Source organism: Chenopodium album, chromosome 1 (genome assembly GCF_948465745.1).
Source record: "Chenopodium album chromosome 1, dcCheAlbu1.1, whole genome shotgun sequence".
NCBI classification, from domain to species: domain Eukaryota; kingdom Viridiplantae; phylum Streptophyta; class Magnoliopsida; order Caryophyllales; family Amaranthaceae; genus Chenopodium; species Chenopodium album.
In genome coordinates, this window is record NC_137834.1 from 38,431,632 (window position 1) to 38,446,415 (window position 14,784).

The 14,784-nt window shown below is 39.5% G+C and overlaps 1 non-coding gene across 1 annotated transcript; it reads left to right on the forward strand.

Moving 5' to 3' along the window:
* The first annotated feature begins 6,289 nt into the window (after positions 1–6,289).
* On the forward strand, positions 6,290–6,396 carry LOC145566384 (small nucleolar RNA R71). The gene has a single exon (XR_014095409.1). It is a non-coding gene; the product is annotated as a small nucleolar RNA R71 (small nucleolar RNA).
* Positions 6,397–14,784: the final 8,388 nt, after the last annotated feature.

Here is a 14,784-nt window from a genome sequence, read left to right on the forward strand (position 1 = left end):
GGGATTACATAGGATGCCAACAATTCTAAAACATCCCTCCTCACATTTGCCGGTTCATGCCTCCCAAAAATAGTGAGGCCGGAAAACCTTTGCCAAAACTTTGGGACGGGATGTTGAATCCACGTCCCTTTGGCGTGTTGGAGGTTAGCCAAACCCTCCCCAGTGAGTCTCTTGTAGACCACGACAATGTGGTCTTGGGAGGGTTTGATAGGTTTATTCGATTTCAATTCAAACAACTTCCCAAATTCTTTTAGAGTTAATCGCACATCGTTGTTCAATAATCGGAATTGCACATGAGTGATTATAGCATTCATTTTAATAACATTAAAACTAGAGATAAATTCTAATGTTAAATAATCATATGTATCATGGCACATTTGGAAGTCATGCCTATACCCTTAAACAATTTTTCTACATATTTATCAAGACCTAATCTAGATAATGTAGGATGATGAACAAAGCGGGTTGAGATTACCTGTCTCTCGATGAGATTTAGCATCCTTGCCCGTTGTTTTGCCGAGGTGATAACAAACTCCTCCCATCCCGGTACTTGAAGCTCCGGGTTGACCATTGGTTGTTGTTGCCTCAAACTTTCGCCCGTTTGTTGCCTAGAACGTTTTGAAGCCATATGTAGGTGGAAAATTGGGTATTGTGACTTTCTCTCTCTAGGGGTTAGAAGAAATTATGAGAGAAAGTGGGTGGAAAATGTAGAGGAAGGTGTGAGGATTAAGAATATGTAAAAATTTTAAGGTTTTGATGGGTGAATTTTAGGAGATCTTGGAAAGAAAGTGAAGTTGAAGGTTTGAAAATGGAGGTTTTAGAGAGAGAAAGTGTGAAAGAGAAAGAAGAAGTAAGAAAGAAAAAGAAAAGAGAAAGGGAGAAGGAGGATTTAATCCTCCGAGTAAGTAGGCGCGCCCGATCGGGCGAGGCTCGCCCGATCGGGCGAATGTGGTTCTTGCTGAAATGTAAAGTGCGCGCCCGATCGGGCGCGAACACGAACCTAGAAATCGCCATTTTGCTCGCCCGATATTTCTTGTTGTGGCACTCGATTTCTCCAAAATTCCGTCCGGCGAAGATTCCCTTGATTTTCTTCCTCACTTGCGCGCCCGATCGGGACTCCTTGCCCGATCGGGCGAAATAAACTCCAATAAAATAAATATTTCGCTCCCGACCGGGACTCCTTGCCCGATCGGGCGAAATATTCTTCAAATTGACCCTTAGGTGCGCGCTCGATCGGGCGAGCCTCGCCCGATCGGGCCCGTACCCAATCCTGGAGCTTCTCTTCTTCGCCTTTTTTTCTCTTGAAACCTCCGTACTTTGTGATCTAAAACCTGTACAAAACACTCATGAAAGGTAAAATTTCACTCTTCTCACCTCTCTAAGAAAAAGTAAAAATAAAAATGACGAAAAATATTAGTCTAGAAAGTAAGAAATACGGGTTGCCTCCCGCAAAGCGCTGGTTTATCTAGGTCCCGCACGACCCTTTTACCACATTGAAAATCAAAGTGAATCGGAACCGCTAAGGTGAAGTAATTCAACTGCACCAATCGTAGCCCCCTCATGATATAGCTTGAGTCTTTGGTCATTAACCTTGAACTCGTTACCATGTTCATCGAAAATCTCCACAGAACCGAATTTATTGGCCCTTTTTACAATATTAGGACCCGACCACCTTGACCTTAACTTTCCTGGGAATAGTTTAAGTCGAGAGTTGAACAGTAACACTTTATCACCCTCCTTGAATTCTCTCGGAAGGATCATCTTGTCGTGCCACCTCTTTGTCTTCTCCTTGTAGACTCGAGCACTATCATAGGCCGTCAACCTAAACTCATCGAGTTGGTTAAGTTGAAGTAAAATCTTTTCTCTCGCTAGTTTGGCATATAAATTGAGCTCCTTAATAGCCCAATATGCCTTATATTCCAATTTGACCGGGAGATGACATGCTTTACCATACACGAGTCTATACGAAGTAGTACCTATAGGGGTCTTGAATGCAGTTCTGTACGCCCAAAGGGTGTCATCCAACTTGTCGCTCCAATCTTTCCTTGACTTTGCCACCACCTTCTCTAGAATGGCCTTGATCTCACGGTTAGAAACTTCAACTTGGCCACTAGTTTGGGGGTGGTAGGCTAAACCTATCCTATGGTAGACACCATACTTTTTGAGGAGGGTGTCTAACTTTCGTTCATGAAAGTGAGATCCTCCATCACTTATTATTGCTCTAGGCACGCCAAATCTAGGAAAGTTGGTCTTCTTAAAAAGTCTGTGGACTACCTTGGCATCATTGGTAGGAGTGGCGATGGCCTCAACCCACTTGGATACATAGTCGACGGCGACAAGAATATAGCGGTTCCCTTTTGAAGAAGGGAACGGTCCCATGTAATCAACACCCCAAACGTCAAAAATTTCAACTTCTAAAATTCCGGTTTGGGGCATCTCATGCCGCCGCGAGATGTTGCCAGTCCTCTGGCAAGAGTCACAAGCCTGCACAAAAATGTTAGCATCCTTAAACATTGTAGGCCAATAAAAACCCGACTCATTAATCTTGGCCATCGTTTTAGTGGGGCCATGATGTCCTCCATATGGTGAGGTGTGGCAACTAGTAAGCACACCGTGGACTTCCCATTCGGGAACACACCTGCGAAACAATCCATTTGCACACTCACGAAACAAAAAAGGATCATCTCAAAAATAATGTTTAACATCAGAAAGGAATTTCTTTTTTTTGTTGGTAGGACAAGTCAGGAGGTAGAGTACCACCCACTAAATAATTAGTAAAATCTGCATACCATGGGTGTTGCTCTACAACTGCGTATAGGTTGTCATCAGGGAAAGAATCGTCTATAGGAAGAGAATCCTTACCCTCATCACACCTGATACGTGACAAGTGGTCTGCCACTACGTTCTCTGCTCCCTTTTTATCTTTTATTTCGATGTTGAAATCTTGGAGCAAGAGAACCCATCGGAGTAGCCTTGGCTTTGATTCCGCCTTAGCTATCAAGTACTTCAATGCTGCATGGTCAGTAAAAACAATGATTTTAGAACCAACAAGATATGATCTAAATTTTTCTAAAGCATAAATAACAGCAAGAAACTCCTTCTCCGTAGTGGCATAGTTGACTTGGGCTTCATCCAAAGTTTTGCTTGCATAATAAATAGCATGCAAAACCTTGTTCTTTCTTTATCCGAGCACGACTCCTAGCGCAAAGTCACTTGCATCACACATGATCTCGAAAGGAAGATACCAATCGGGAGGACATATGATGGGTGCCGATATCAAAGCCTGCTTAATCCTGTTGAAAGCCTCAAGACACTCGTTAGTAAAAATAAAAGGAGCATCCTTGAGCAAAATCTGAGTCAGTGGTTTAGCAATTTTAGAAAAATCTTTGATAAAGCGGCGATAAAACCCCGCATGACCCAAGAAACTTCTAACTCCCTTAACATTAACTGGGGGAGGTAATTGCTCAATCACTGAAATCTTATCTTTGTCTACTTGTATGCCCTTATCAGATACAATGTGACCTAGAACTACTCCCTCGGTCACCATAAAGTGACATTTCTCCCAGTTTAGAACTAAATTACATTCTTCACATCGTTTCAAAATTTTAGCGAGATTAATTAGACATGAATCAAATGAAGAACCATACACGCTAAAATCATCCATAAAGACTTCTATAATAGACTCTATGAAATCAGAAAAGATGCTCATCATACAACGTTAAAAGGTAGCGGGTGCATTACATAAACCAAAAGGCATTCTACGATATGCAAAAGTGCCATAAGGGCATGTAAAAGTTGTCTTTTCCTGATCTTCAGGGTGCATCGGAATTTGGAAAAATCCCGAATACCCATCCAAATAGCAAAAGAATTTATGGTTAGCTAACCTCTCAAGCATTTGATCTATAAAGGGAAGAGGGAAGTGGTCCTTTTTAGTGGCGATATTAAGTCTACGATAATCAATACACATACGCCACCCTGTTACAGTTCTAGTGGGAATTAATTCATTTTTTTCAATAGTTATCACAGTCATCCCACCTTTTTTAAGCACTACCTGCACAGGACTTACCCATTTGGAGTCAGAATTAGGATAGATAATACCTGCATCAAGTAGTTTCATAACCTCTTTCTTGACTACTTCCTGCATGTTGGGATTTAATCTTCTTTGGGGTTGAATGCAGGCTTATAGTTGTCCTCTAGATGTATCATGTGCATACAAAAATCAGGGCTAATACCCTTGAGATCATCAATACTGTACCGAATAGCTTTCCTATGGGTTTGAAGAACCCCTAGAAGTGGGGAAATTTGTAGGTCATTAAGTGTAGTACTGATGATCACGGGGTATAGTTCCTGTTCATCTTGAAAAATATATTTTAAATGAGAAGGGAGAGGTTTTAGCTCAGGTTTCTTGACCTCTGCAGGTTTCGATTCCTGAACTAAATTTACTACCTTCATTGTTTCCTTGGGGCTTAACTCTTTTAAGGAAAGAGCTTTTCAATATCCTGTACCTCATTACCCCAAACGCTTGCATTGTCTTTAGATAAATTCCCGCAGAGAACTTCCTCTAGGGGATCCCTCGCAAGAACATGTGGCAAGCTATCATCACAAATATCATCCATTATATCAATTACATCAATAAAACAACAATTTTCCTCTAGCATAAGCCCTTTCAAAACTTTCCCTAGATTAAAAGTAACATTATCGTCACCAACAGAAAGGGTTAGTTTGCCATTTTTAACATCAATAATTGCTCCTGCAGTATGGAGAAAAGGCCTACCTAATATAATGGGTATTTACGTATCCTCTGCCATGTCTAACACAACAAAATCAACAAGAATAAAAAATTTACCAACTTTGACAGGGACGTCCTCTAAAATACCTAAGGGGTATTTTACAGAACGATCTGCCATTTGCAAAGTTATATTAGTAACTTTTAATTGTCCCATATTAAGTTTAGCACAAACAGACGATGGCATGACACTGACACTAGTATCCAAATCACAAAAAGCTTTATCAATAAAAACATTCCCTATATGACAAGGGATAGAAAAACTACCGGGATCCTTTAATTAAGGAGGGGATTTGTTTTGCAATAAAGCGCTACACTCCTCTGTGAAAGCTACAGTTTCTACTTCATTAAAGGCCCTTTTCCTAGTTAGAATTTCTTTCATAAATTTAGCATAAGCAGGAACTTGATTGATTAGATCAGTGAAAGGAACTATTACCTGCAGGTTTTTCACAAGCTCTAAGAACTTACCAAATTGTTTATCAAACTTACTCTTCAGTTGTCTAATAGGTAATGTAAGTTTGATAACCGGGCTCTGCACATCTCTTCCCTTATCTTGAGATTTACCCTGCACAGAAACATTAGTAGAGTTAGTATCTATTTGTAGCCCTGCAAGGTTAGCAGGATTAGCGTTTGGTATAGAGGAATCTAGATCAGGAACTGGTCTATCTTCCTTTGGCATAGGAGGTCCATCATAATGTGAACCACTCCTTAGAGTGATTGCATTGGCATGATTTGTAAGATGGATAGGTTGTGATGGTAGAGCTCTCTGCTGACGGGATTGTAGGGTAGATGAAAGTTGTGCAATTTGATTATCCATGATTTTATTATGGGCTAAAATAGAATCAATTTGTGCATCCCTACTCTCCATATGATTTTGCATATTGGCAAGCATTGCTCTAATTTCTTTCATGGCAGGGTCAGAAGATGATGAGGGTGATGTTTGGCTTTCCTGGCCGGAATTAGGGTGGTAATATTTTTGCTGTGGTGGGGTTTGCTGTTGTGGTTGTTGTGGAGTGGGAGGGTTTTGTACATTGGTGCTCCGGTACGAAAGATATGGATGGTTCCGATAACCGGCATTGTATGAGTTGGAATATGGGTTATTCTGCCTATAAGTTTGAAAGGCATTAACTTGTTTCATAGAGCTCCTACAATCTTGCTCCCAATTCCCTACAATTCCACAATTTTCACAAAAAGCTTCATTGTTAGCAACAGTAGAAACATTAGCTACAGAGTTAGGAGTAGCAGTAAGATTATCTAATTTTTGACAAATAGACGTTAATTGAGCTTGCAAAAAAAAATATGGAATCGACTTTATGTTTTCCTTTATTTGCAAACCCTCTCGGATTCCCATATTGCGAATTGTGTATTGCCATGTCTTCGATAACATGTCCTGCATCGTCCACATTTAAATTCATGAACCTCCCACTGGCTGCAGAATCTAGAACTGATCTAGAAGAATTTCCAAGTCCATTGTAGAATGCTTGGATCAATTGCCATTGTGCTAGATTGTGGTGGGGGCATTCTCTCTTTAGATCCTTGAACCTCTCCCAAGCCTCATATAGCGTTTCGTCGGCCTCATGAGCGAAGTTCAGAATAACACTCCTTAGTACCGCTGTTCTCTCTGCAGGATAATATTTATTATAGAAATTCAAAGCAAGAGTTTCCCTGTCAGTAATACCAAGTGCAGTTCTATTCAAACCATTAAACCATAATTTAGCTTTGCCACATAATGAAAAGGGAAAAAGAATCTCCCTGATTTGGTCCTGCATGACCCTGGCTTGTCTAATGGTGTTACAATACTGGCAGAAATCTGCGATGTGAAGATTAGGATCTTCACCCTTAGCTCCACTGAATTGCTTCCTCTCTATCATAGTGATAAATTGGGGCTTGATTTCAAACTGAACTCCATCTGGCGCCGGAGTGGGAGTAAGGTGCGGGAAATCTGTGAGCTTCGGCTGCGAGTAGTCACTGAGTTTCTTCTGGGCCGTCATCTCTGATTCTGAATCTAAAGGAATTTCTTATCACTTGAATCAGAGGGAGGATCCCTTCGATTGTTGTCCTCCTCGGAACTCGCCAGAATTTGTCTATAGATTTTCCTTTGCCTATGAAAAGAGCGCTCGATCTCAGGATCGAATGGGATGTAACTTGATCTGGAACACCTGGGCATAAACAAGGAACTAAAAGACAAATATGAGAATTGCCTCAAAGAACTAAAGTTCTCTGAGACAAAAGGGGATAATCTAGACTACAAAAAATAATCAGAAAATAAAAATAAAACCGTTTCCCCGGCAACGACGCCAAATTTTGACAGGGTAAAGTCGTATCCCCTAATCAAAAGTAAATTACCTATTTCCTCTAACTAAAGTAGATAGGGAAGTAGGGTCGAATCCACAGGGAAACAAGTCTTTCTACTCCTAATTAATTACTATAATCTAAATTATCGAGGTAACCAATATTGTTGTAAATAAAGTCTATACTAAGAAGAATAAGATCGGAGGAAATAAAATAGGGAGAAATTTAATATTAAAAGACCTAGGGCATAGGTTCACTAATAAACAATATTCCAGGGCAAATCATAATAAGCAATTAGATTATAATCAGATTATAAAAGGCTTTCGCTACGTATTATAATCACAGAGTTAATTTGCCGGTATTAAATCTCATTTGTCGAATCTCGACTTAACCATTTATAAATTATTCCGCCTATTGAAACTAAGCCTAAACATCAATTCTCATATGTCGAATCTCGAATTAATATTGCTAAACTCATACAATTAAATCTGGCCAAACTTAATTGCATAGCATTAAATCAATCAATAGGAAATTAACCAAGCATTGATAATCAATAATCATAAATTTACCCCTTCATAATATTTATTAGATCCCCATAAACCCTAGAAATAAAACTACTCAAGCATCATCATAACTAAACTAATCAAATAAATAAAGCAAGACACAATCAGATAAGTAAATAAAATAACTAAAATTAAAAGAGAAGAAATTGTTACCAAAAGAAATCTGGATTAATGGAAGTAATTAAGAACAAAGTTGAGAGAGAATTCAAGAGAGAGAAAATATCCTAAGTAGAGAGAGAAAATCTAAAAGAGAAGATAAACAAAAATTACGTACATAATTCGTACTTAAACACTCCTAAAACAAAAATTAAAACAAAACTAATCAGCTACTAAGAAAAACACACGCCCGATCGGGCGAAGGGCCGCCCGATCGAGCCCGCCTTTTTACAACGCCCACTACTGGTATGCTGCGCCCGATCGAGCTTACGCTCATCCGATCGGGCGCGCCTCTTCCTTGAGGTTACTTTTGCGCGCACCCGCCCGACCGGGCGTATGCTTGCCCGATCGGGCCCGGCTTCTTCTTCGATGCTTGGATTTCGATTGGGCTCGATTCCTCGGCCCAATCTGGATTTCCTCATCGGGTCTTGATTAAATGATCCAATAGCCCCGGTATCACATACCGAGCCCTTAATCACCGACTCTCACCGATCCTGGGCTTCAAGAGTGGTCGTGTCCTTCTAGCTTCCGTAGTTGATCCATGAAAACCCGGGAAAATGCTCCTAAAGTGCAATTTCCTGTAAAACTCAACTAAAATTATGAAAACACTAGAAAACACAAATTAGTAATAAAAGTGGCCCTAAAGAGCCAAAAACACTACTAATTATGACCATGGGACGGGGGTAAAACACTATATAAATTGGATATATCAAACACGAAAATTAGACAACGTTGTTAGCCAAAGAGATATTTTTAACACCTACTTAACGATTAACCTTGAAGCGGTTTGCTCGTAACGAGTCAAAGTCAACGTTGAACAGTAGGCGCGCGCAAGATACAATGTTGCGCGGAGGTGCCGCGCGCAACTTCTGAACTTTTCCTAGGAGGGCGGACGCAACTTTGACAGTTGCGCGTGCCACCTGGTAGGTCCGACAATTTTTATTTTTAATTTTTAATTTTTTTTTTTTTTTTGCGAAAACGCAAAAAGAACGATTTTTTTTTTAATTTTTTCCGAACCATAATTTTTTCGAATTTGTTTTTATTATATCTCTAGGTAACAAGTTGGAATTAGTTAGATTAGACACGAAGCACATATTCATGTAGTCACATAAGCACATAAAAGGAACCGTCAAAGCATAATGTCATTCTAAGGTTAAGGCTTGGGTGTCCAAAGGTACCATATCTTAAGGGACGATGCACGAATCTATCACTCAATGTGTTGACCCACGACATAGCCCTCCCAACATTTTGTTGGCGATATGGGTGGGATGATTGTTTTTTATTTTGGGATAGAAGCCTAGTGTTGGCAACCCCAATGGTTAATTGTGCTATGATTATGCATGATGCAATGTTGCTTGTTTGATTTTTACTTTTGTGAAAAAGGAAGATATTATGCGTTCGAGTCTCGCTCTCTAACTAGAGATTATCTAAGTTAGTTCTCGTTACAATATGTAGGCAACCTAGTGTTGGAAACCTTGAACCATAACTATGAACTAATCTTGTAACCTCTAAGTCCCTAGTGGAATCACCATTGTAAGGAGGGTGATCCCATCGTAAGGGGGTCCTTCCTTAGATGCCCATGGCCATTTAAAAGCCTAGGACATTACACTTGCTAGGGTGTATTATGATTTGAATTCCTGACTGTTTGGGAGACCTTGAATTAGAAATGATACTCTCATCATGCCGTTTTGTAAGAAACAAGTAGGAGTCGCCAATGAGTTTTAGGAAAACTCATAAACCTCGTTCATGCCTTTCTTCCATGTGGAGTTTATGGAATACTTAGCACGAATCATAAGTTTACCCATGCCCAAATTGGTCTACATAAACTAGAAATGAGTTCGGGAGCGAGGGTACTAAAATAACGTTCCTCTTAGGGATGAATCACTATTCTAGCCCTAGTACGACCTCTACTAGCTCTTTCGTTTTCACAATTTCTTTACCAAACAATATATGCAACGTGATACCTAAAACTATGTTAGTTGATTTTATTTACAAGCATTATTTACATAGGAATTACATTACAAAAGTCTTTATTCTTATTTAATAATATTCGTGAAAGAACAATAAATATACAAGATTCGCCTAGTCTTAAGTGATTAAACAACAATTAATTATTCAAATTCTAGTCTTGATTAACGAAAGAGTACTATGTGAATTAATTAATTAATAGTACGTTTAAAGTGATCAAACAACACTAATTAATCAATTAAAGTTATTTAAACAGTAAAACAAAAGTGATTTATCTAAGTACTTAGGAAACTAACCATTCTTCTTTTATGTTAAATCTCCGTTTTAATGTGTTTATGGACTTTCTTTCTTCTTTGTACCTTCAAGGAATTAAATGGAATCAATTAGGGTTTGAAAGAATTTTGGAAGAGAGATGAAAAAGTAGTATAATAGTAAGAAAAGTTGAGAGATTAGGGTTTTGACAATACTAGGGTTTTATTTCTGATTTTTTCGGTCCCTGAATGCTGAACAAAGACCCCTATTTATAGGCATAGGGATCTAGGTTTAGGGTTTTAGAGTCGCGCCGTCAGGTGGCGCCCGCAACTCTCTGAGTCGCGCTGGGTGCCGTGCGCATCTCAATGAGTCCCGCGCAACTGATTGAGTTGCGCTGGTTTGCGGTTTGCCTTTTACGAAAACGCGTTTTTAAAACTTCCATAACTTTTGATTGCGGAGTTGGTTTAAGGCGTGTGAGATATCATTGGAAAGTTCTGAATGTCTACTTTCTAATTTTGTTAGAATTAGGTTAAATTATGTTATGGATTAAAAGTTATGGCCGTTAAAGTGCAAGGGTGTCAGATTTAGGGCCTGGTTTAGTGTTTTGATATTAACTTCTTCGTTTTGACTCGGAATTAGGCTTATAATATACCGTTGGAAAGCTCTATTAAAGGGCTATTCATCTGTATAGGCATTGCATGGGATTATGATGGTTGGTTTACCTTTTTGGCTCGGTTTTTCAACAACGTAGGCTCCATTGGATCGGCCAATCATTGCATTTGACGCATTTTGGTCCGTTATTAATCAAGTTTAAACATGTATGAACATGTTTTAGGACTAATTAGTAATCGAACAAGGCTCTAAGGTAACTTGGTCTCAAATATGGGTTTCAACTTACTTCATAATTCTTTTCATAGTCCATAAACATTTCAACTTTGATCTAACATGAAGAATGGATTTTTGTAACATCATCGCAGTTCCTTTCGGGACAAGAGGCCAAAAGTAGGTGTCTACACCTACCTTGTCGGATCCCAAACCTATGTTCCAAAGATTTTTTTGGCTTGTCCGACAATGATATTACCAATATTGGAACTTGTAGGGAATAAATTCAAGCGTTAACCCCTAGCTTGAACCCCACTGTGATCATACACTAAAGTACGGTAGCGTCCAAAAGGGAAGAAGATAGAGCAAAAGAGTCGCCAACAAGTTTTTAGGAACTTGTAAACCGTTCACAGGGTGAAGGTTACACCCCTTAACGATCCATGAAATCGTCAACTCCATAAGGTCTAGAACCAAATAAGGGTTTGGGGGTGAAGGTACAAATCCAACCTAAAAGAGATTGAATCTGCCCTAATAATAGGCCTCTACTTTATTCAGATCGTATTCATGTGCGCTTTCTGATTAACATGCAATCAATAGGATTAATCCTAAACCTGTTTATCTATGTTGGTTGAATATTAATGCACAAATAAAACTATTATTGGCGATCACTTGAATTATAATCATATTAACCCTAACAAGATTATTAATATCTTATTAAGCGTGATTACAAATACCAAATTCCCTTTAAACATGCATAAAAAGTGTGATCAAGCAATAACAATAAAATAATCAAGCAGGGAAGACCCGTCAAGTCTAAAAGAGGACGTTCGAAAACTGCAAGATGTCATTGCCATGCTCTTGAATGTGGTAGAAGGATTAGCAAATCGGGTAATGGTCATCGAACAAAATTCTCGCCAAGGGTTTAATAAAGAACTCAATGCTCCTAAGCCACAGGCAAAACGGACCATTGAAGAATACACACCAATAGGAATGGCTTACAATGAAGCTTTTGACTGTCTTCACGATCAAGGTCAAGACCCTCCACCTGAAAAACGTTTTCCCAATTGGGATCCAAATTCCTATTGTCGATACCATAGGGGTCGCGGTCACACTATCGAAAAATGTCTCGCCCTCAAGGATCGTGTTCAAGACTTCATTGATTCAAATCTCCTTCATGTTCCTCCGCGCGACAAGAAGGCCTAGATTAGTAACAATAGTAACAGTGGCTGTAAAGGGAAAAAGAACGACTATCCTTCTTCTTCCGGAAACACCTACTCTAGTAATAATGTTGGTACTTTCGACCTTAGTGAGATCCTAGCCATGGGTAATCAAAAGCAACCGAAAAGGGAATTTACTCCTATTGGAATTAGCTACGATGATGCTTTCGATCGACTCCATGCCAAGGGAATCATTACTCCTATTGGACCTATTCAAGATCCCCCACTTAAGAAAAGATTGCCTAGTTGGAATCCAAACGAACACTGCAAATACCATCAAGGTAGGGGTCATGCTACTGAGAGCTGTTGGAAGCTAAAGGAGGATATCCAACATTTGATTGATAATAACAAGCTTCCCGTACCTCCAGTTTACAAGAAGAGCGAGTGATGATAAAGCAAACAACACAAGACAAGAGGCGAGCTTCAACGACAAGATTTCGTGACCTCTTTTTTCCATTTCTTTTTTATTTACCCTTTCCCCAATAAGTCTAGCATAGGAACCTTTTTATTCTCCTTAGATTCATTTTGTAGGATCATTATATATTTTCTTTTAATAAAAATGAGCATTTATTTCCTTACATATGATCATTTCATTATATTGCAATAAAAAAAAAAAAAATCCATGTCGAATTAAGCACAAGGTATACCAATGATTTGAGGAACCCCTTCTAGCCACATCATATTACCTTTCACCTTTCAAATTTACAATCCTTTCTTCATAAACCACTTTGAGCCTCGTCTAACGATCGACCCCTCATTTTTTCAACCTACATCTACCTAACCTTGGGATGGGATAGTGTGCAACCTATGCAATTCTAAAAAAGGCTTGAGTGATTTCAAAAGACTAAAATAGCAAAAATAAGCAAAAGTGTACAAAAGGGTAAGTGTTCCAATGTCTTTGACATGAATATGTCTTTGATAAGAACACGTCTCAGATTGCGTCTCTTATCGAGTGCTCGGTACCGTGCCTGAGAAACACGAATGCCAAGTGAGTGATAAACCGCATGATCGGGATTGCCCACACTTGCAAAAATGAAACAGATGCTAAAGCAAAAGATAAAAGAGAGATAAAAAAGAGTAGAAACTCAAGCATAAAAATACAAATATTCAAAAGCGAGGTTGCACACCTTGGGGGCTAATCTGGGGTCTTGAGCCTTTATCCCCTTCTTCTATAAACTTTAGCCTAACCACGTCACAACCCTTAAAAAGACCTTTTTGAGGTATACACATACTTGTGCGAGGTTTGGCTACAGCTACGTTCAGCCTGATTCCTAACGGATACGTAGGCAACCTCACATCGAGGTGCGGCCGTAATAAACATGCATTCATATTCACATTACACACTTACACCATGATCATATCAAGGGATCTCCAATGCTCATCCCTATTCACTTAGAGCTAGACTTGGGGGCTTGATCCTTACATCATTAGCTTACATAGCCTAAGAGTCACCACCATTTGACTCTTTTAACAAATAATATTTCTCCACACACTTAGCTTTTGCGGCCTAGCTTTAGTGTCACTTTCACACACCGCACAGATACATGACCAAATATATATTTCCCTTAGGAACCCTTTGTCATGAAATCTTAACATAACGATGAAGCATGCCTTGCCACATCGCTCATCAATCATAATTGTCATTGCATCACGAAGTATGAAGTGCTTAGCCTCCGTGCCTAAGTTACCCAAATGCTTTCATCATGAAGTCAACCATTGAGATAGCCTAGGATGGATTAATCCTTGCACCTTGAGAGATAGTATCAAATGACATTTGACTAAGCTCATTCAACATGCATCTTCAAAACTTCGCTCCTTTCTTTTTCGCGTCTTTCTTTTTTCGGGAGAAAGTCGGTACCCTCCACAAAAATGACGGAAATTTTTTGCTTTTTTGCATTTTTCGAGTCGCACAATCATAATATAATGCACACACGGGTCATGAGTCACACGTGTCATTTCACTTCAAGTGGAGTCATCCTCGAGTCAGTCGATCACAGCAAGTCAAGTTTATACCTTGAGTCGTGTCAAGTCCATGAGTAAAGCGCCGTTAAACCTTAGGTCACCCTAAGATAATTAAAGAGATTAGCAAAGTTCTATAGTAAAAAATAAATACAGGTGCAGCAGAATAGGGAAGACCCTATCACAACGCTTGGCGCTAGATCTCAGCGTCTGGCGACAGATTCAATTCTTGGCGCCAGAGATATTTCAGCAGCAACAGAGCTCGAAGCCTCTCAGAAAGGTGATTTCGACCTCATACAGCAATTTCGGGTTCCTTGGTACGCCAGTTAGCCCCTATAAGCAATTTGACATGATTATGCAGTCAGTTTGATTACAATCACAATAAGTGGTCGAACTGATGAAAGATCGTCTCACTTAGCTTAAAGCGCCTAAGAATTGGCTCATCACGGAAACACCGACATATTGGTTTTAGCGGAAGCAAAGTCCAGACGAGCTTTAGAGATCGACAAACGTTGGTCTTCGGAAATTTCTTCTTCAGAATATTATCGCAACAAACATCGAAGCTCTTTTGTTCAGAGACGCGTGAACATCTCCATCAAAGCTCTTTTGTTCAGAGACGCGTGGACATTCCTTTCAAAAGCTCTTTTGCTCCAGAGACGCGTGGGCATATCACTGAAGCTCTATTGTTTAGAGACGCGTGGACAATCCTTTTCAAGCTCTTTTATTTAGAGACGCGTGAACATTTCCATCAAGCTCTTTTGCTCCAGAG